Source organism: Ursus maritimus, unplaced genomic scaffold (assembly GCF_017311325.1).
Source record: "Ursus maritimus isolate PB19 unplaced genomic scaffold, ASM1731132v1 scaffold_22, whole genome shotgun sequence".
Classification (NCBI taxonomy): domain Eukaryota; kingdom Metazoa; phylum Chordata; class Mammalia; order Carnivora; family Ursidae; genus Ursus; species Ursus maritimus.
Window position 1 is genome coordinate 22,013,420 of NW_024424675.1, and position 5,622 is coordinate 22,019,041.

General features: G+C 60.7%; 1 protein-coding gene across 5 annotated transcripts in view; it reads left to right on the forward strand.

The window, feature by feature from the left end:
* Positions 1-234: 234 nt before the first annotated feature.
* LOC103674346 overlaps positions 235-5,622 on the forward strand; it is a 12,074-nt gene continuing 6,686 nt past the window's right edge. The window contains exons 1-2 of one of the 5 annotated variants that reach the window (XM_040638123.1): positions 235-459; positions 2,537-2,574. The gene's annotated coding sequence lies outside the window, so the exon portion shown is untranslated. Of the gene's footprint in view, positions 460-499; positions 857-2,536; positions 2,575-4,602; positions 4,624-5,622 lie in introns of those variants that run through there. The other 4 variants (XM_040638125.1, XM_008703239.2, XM_008703241.2 and 1 more) reach the window with 4 other exon arrangements.

Consider the following 5,622-nt stretch of genomic DNA (forward strand, 5'->3'; position numbering starts at 1 on the left):
CGCCTACCCCGCCGCCTCCGCCTCCTTCCGCGCGGGGATCCGCCCTGCTTCCCTACCCACAGCCACGCAGGACCCGGAGCGGGCCGGGGGCGGGGCCCGGGGGCCGGACAGGGCGGGGCTGGAGCGCGCGGGCCGAAGAGGTGAGAGGAGTGACGGTCGGGGCCGGGCCTCGGGGGCGGGGCGTGGTTGTGCCCTGCGGGCGGGGCCTCGGTGAAGGACAGGGAGGGGGCGCGGCTGGGGCGTGAGGCGACGAGCAGGATGACAGCCGGGGCAGGGCCAGGGAGTGGAGTCGGTCGCCGTGCGGAGGGCACAGAAGACTGGAAGCGCAGGGCTGAGGCCAGGGCAAGGGTTTAGCGTGGCTAGTGAAGGCAGGGCAGGACGCACTGACAGGGCCCGGGCGGCCGGCGGCTGAGCGGTGGAGGAGGAGCCTCTCAGGGTAGGGGCGAGGCCGGCGACCCGGTAAGCCCTGAAGGCCCGCCGCGCTGGGCGGGGCCGGCAGTGACTGGCAGGTCAGGGTCGGGCTGGAGATGGCTGCACGCTGGGCCGCCAGGTGGAGCCCAGCAGGAAGGGGGCACAAAGATTGTCCGAGGGGCTGGGTAGGGATGACCCGCAGCTCGAGGCCGGGAAGGGAGGGAAGAGATGCGGGAGGTAGGTGGCGTAGTGAGTGACAAGGCAGGTGGCGAGAGCAGGAAGAAGGACCGTTTGTGGGCGGGGCGAGAGGACCGACGCCTCTGGGGCGCGGCTAAGGGGCCATGAGTGACAGGCAGAGGGGTCGGCCCCAACATCGCCCCTGCAACTCGGCAAAAAAATTTCCCTTCCGCTGAACGCTGCGAGCTTCGCGCTTTTCGTGGGCCAGGTGGGTGACCAGTCGCCGTCGTGCTTAGCTGCCACCAGCCGGACCCCACCCTCAGCACCGCCCCCTCCTCGGGGGGCTTCGGCCCTGGGGCGGGAGCGGTGCAGAGAGGTCAGAGCCGCCTGAAGGAGGTTTCCTCCGCCTGCCAGGCCCACGGTCCCTTCCCGTTCCCGCGAAATCCACGCCAGGCGTAGTTCCCAGGGCCGACATACCCGCCATTAGTGGCCTCCGTGGCAGCCCTGGTTCGGCGTTGGTTATGACCGGGCCCGCCTGCCCGCAGTTGCGGAAGCGCTTTCTGGACTGGCCCTGGAGCTGTGGGTGTTCGCGTGACATTCCCCGAGCCTGCGCTGCCGCCTGGGCATCCTCATGCTGGCGCAGCCCGTCTCCCCGCAGGCCACAGGGTTCGGGAATCCCGGGCCCTTGCACCTAGCCCGCTTTGCTGCAGGAGACCAGGATAGGCCTCGCCCTCCAACCCTGACCATGCCTTCTCTGTTCACCCGGCCCGCCCAACCAGCCCCAACGGCTTTGTGCCTCCGTTTCCTCGCTGTTCCGGGGCCCGGTTCTTACACTGCCGTCCCCGCCCCTAAGGATAAGTCTCGCTCACCCTCGCTTTCCCCCGCCCCTCTGTCCTAGACTCCGACTACCTTACTTCTCTGGCCCCGCCCCTCCTGTCCCAGACCTCCCCTCATTCAACAGGCTCCCAGGGCTCCCGAGAGGTGGGGGTAGGGGTCCCCGACGTTTTGTCCAACACCTTTTCTACTTTCGCCTTCCGGTCCTGTGTGAGGCCTAGGTCTTCCTCAGTATTCCCTCTGGGCCGGGGGCCTGGAGGTGGATCCTGTCCGAAGCCTGAATTGGCTGGGAGGAAGTGGGGGTCCGGGGTCTTACCAGCAGGATGCTGGGGCCCTGGCTCAGGTCTTTTCTCAGCAGAATCTCGGGGGCTCCCTGGATCTGATAAAATGAGTGAGAGCTGCTTCTTTCTTGTAGCTCCCCCTGAAGGGTCAGAGCCGCGGGGCCAGTGGGAAAGGGGCGGATTCCTCTCACCTCCCATCCCTGCTGTTTACTCAACCTCAACCTGCATTCCCATGTAGGGTTCATCGCAGTAACTAGCCTGTCATGTGCCATCGGGAGCCCCTCCCTTCTAGTGCCCTCCAAGGTTTCCAGGGGAGTCTCCTGCTCCTCGGCCAGGGCCCCCTGAGTGACCTGCCTTATGGGGGAGCCTGACTGTTCCCAGGTTCAGGACTATTGCCCTGCAGGCGGCTGTGCGGCTCTGTAATCAATCTTGAGCCACCTGAGGCCTGCCTCCACCTCCTTATGCTCAGCCCTGGGGCCAGCTTCTCCTACAGATGTTCCTTATCATAGCATCACCCGGCGTCTGGGGCCTAGAGTTCCGACGGGGGAGGGGGGCGGGAAGTGGGGGAAGGGCGGTGGTGGGAGAGGGCAGGGCAGAACAGAGGGTCACATTGCCCAAATGCCTTTCCTTGCAAAGCCCTGTGAGGGATGGGGAGACTGAGGTCCAGAAATGGCGCAGCTTGGCCACCAGCATGGCCGCACCAGAGCCTACACATCAGCCACTCACTCCAGTGCAGCCAATGCCCGCCCGCCCCTGGAAAGGTCTGGCGAGACTTAGGGTGTGCTCTCCTCGGGCTGCCTGAAGGATGGTCTTCCCTTTTCCTTTGTCCTTAGGGCTACTCTTCAGGACAACCCTGGTCAGCATCCAAGAGGTAAGGTGGTCCTCCTGGGGGGTCTCCTTGGTCATGGGAAAGAGGGAGGAGGAGCTCCTGGGAGTAAGCACGGCCAGTCCTGGGAGCTGAGGGTTTCATGCGGTGGAGATCCAGGAGACTCCCACACTGCCTTCCCATGGCTTTGCGTCTGTTGCTGTCGAAGTTCAGAGGGGAGATGTGCACCTGCCCACCCTAGGGCCTCTAGCACCTTTCCTGAGTCCCTGCCCTTCCAGGCTCATCTACCCCCTGGGGATTAAGCCCCTCCATCCAGACACTGGCTAGAGTGGGTCCCTGTGGCCTCACTGGCTACAGGAGCCCTGATGGACAGGTGGGCACTGACACATCTCATAGGCCCAGAGCTGGCAGACATAGAAAGCTCTGGACCCAGGCCACAGAAGGGACCCTCAGCCCTCACTCATCAGTCCACCATTAGTATTCTAACAATCCCACACTACATTTCCTAAACTCATGCTCTGTTCCATTGAACTATATCACTGCCATACTTACCTCTGGTGGCCTCCCATTTTTAAAATAAAATCTAAGGGACACCTGGGTGGCTCAGTTGGTTAAGTATCTGCCTTCAGCTCAGGTCATGGTCCTGGGGTCCTGGGATCGAGTCCCATGTTGGGCTCCTTGCTCCAGGCTCCCTCTGCCTGCCTCTCCCCCTGCTCTGACAAATTAAATAAATAAATAGATAAACAAACAAACAAATAAATAAAATCCTTAAAAAAATAAATAAAATAAAATCTAAAATCCATACCATGGCCTGAGGTCTAGCCCCTCTCCAACTCTCTTCTTTGCCTATCACAGGCCAAGATGGCCTCTCTCTGTTCTTTGAACACACCTGTGTTTTTCTGCCTCTGGGCCTTTGCACAGGCCTCTCTCTGCTTGGAATTGGATTGTGAGCCTAAAAGGTCAGGGGCTGTTTTTGGTTTTGTTTGGTTCTATGTCCCCAAGCACTTAACTTGGTAAACAACAGACACTCAGTAAATGCCGGCTGTAAAAGGTCTTAATAAATAATTCTTGAGTGAATGTGCCTGATGCTTTTCTGTTGACTTATTTAATCTTTACAACAGTTATGTCAGGTAGGTACTACCATTAGCTCCCTTTTCTACAAAATAAAACAGGAACTCAGAAGTTAGGCCATTTGGGACGCCTGGGGTGGCTCAGTCGGTTAAGCATCTGCCTTTGGCTCTAGTCATGATCCCAGGGTCCTGGGATAGAGTCCCGCATCGGGCTCCATGCTCAGCAGAGAGCCTGCTTCTCTCTCTGCCTGCAGCTCTCCCTGCTTGCACTCTCCGTCTCTGACAAATAAATAAATAAAATCTTAGAGAAGAAGAAGAAGAAGAAGAAGAAGAAGAAGAAGAAGAAGAAGAAGAAGAGGAGGAAGAGGAAGAAGGGGAAGAGGAAGCAGCAGCAGCAGCAGCAGCAGCAGCAGCAGCAGCAGCAGTAGTAGTTAGGCTATTTGTTGAGGGCCACACAGCTAAGATTTGCAGAGGGAGGCTTTTTTCACCTCCCCTGGGTATATGGAGCAAGGTGGTACACCACAGACCCGCTCCCAGATTCTAGATGCTGGTGGGCTTCCTGGAGCAGGAGGCATTGAGCCTGGGCTGGAAAGTTGGCCACACTTGGGTCTGCAAAGTCCCTAAGAGAGCATTCCAAGTGCAAAGAACAGCAATGGACAAAGGTGTGGCGGCAGGATGATCCAGCTCCGCGGACTACCAGACTCCGAGGGCCGGGTCGGCCCAGGACACACCGCCAGCTCGGTCCCAGGCGCTGCCGGCGCGGGTGGACCCCCGTGGGCGGAGAGATTGAGGCGGGGAGTCACTCTGCGGTGCCCCTCCCCAGGCTGCGGGCCGGGGCGCCCCCAGGGACGCGGGCTGGGCGCTCCCACGCCGGCCGAGGCAGGACGTTCCCTCGCGGGGGTTGGCCTTGGGAGAGGCTGTGGGGCGGGCCCGGGGGCGGGCGCCCCGCGCTCCGGTCCCTCTGCGGCCCCTTCTCCGTTACTCGCTCTGCAGACCTAAGTTGCCCTGGGCGCTGAGCCGCGAGGTGAGTGAATGGGTGGGAGAGCCTGGCTGCCCGAGCCCCAGCCCAGCGGGTGAGGGATGCAGCTTAGACCAGAACTTTCGTCACCGGTCAGGGCCCGTGTGGTTCCTGCCATCGAGGAGGGTGAGGGGGCTTCTGGCAGCTCAGAGTGGAGGACTCCTCGGGAATTATCCTGCATGTGGGGCACTATCTCTTTCCCCAAATGTGGATTACTCTTGCCCTTCCCCTATATGTGGGGCTCCTTCACCCACTTATCACTGACAGGGAGCCCTTCCTTCCCAGATGTGGGCCCCCCCACCACATATGGTGGTGCTCTAATGATTGAGTGCCCCCCTCTCTCCCCAGATATGGGGGGCCCTTTTTCTTTCCAGAAGTAGGATACTCCCTTCCTCTCCCCAGATGTGCTCCTCTTCCTCCCTGTGACCCAGTTTGGTCCTTATCCTCCTCTAAATCCTCTCCCCACCCCCCAACCCTCCTGGGATGCCAAACCCTGAGACTTCCCTGGGGGGTAGGGGGTTGGGCACAGCCTGTCCCCATCCCCCACCAGATTGAGCCGAGCGGGCTCTGTGAGCACGTAGGCAGCCAATTAGGGGGGAAGGGGTGGGGGCCAGCCGGTCTGTGCAGAGACCTTGGCAGATGGCCCTGTGAGCAAGAGAGGTAGCCCTGGGACCTGCTCCCTCCCTGCCTGGACTCCCACCCAGCTTCCTCTGGGAGGGGAGTAAACGGAGGGTTTGAGGGAAGGTTCCCAGCTTGGCCTGGCTGAGCTGGGGCTGGAACCAGAACCCAGGCCCCCAGCCCCAAACTGTTGAGACTCTGCCTCAGGAGCTAGGCCTCCTCCCACTTCTCAGAAGGTTAATTGAGGTCCCAGGAGGGGGGCCCCACATGTCTAGGACCCCCATCCACCTCCATTGGGATAGCAGACAAGAGTAGAAGCGTCAGGGGGATGAGGGTGACCTTGAAATCCTGGGACCCCACCAACATAGCACCTGTGAAAAAGGGTTT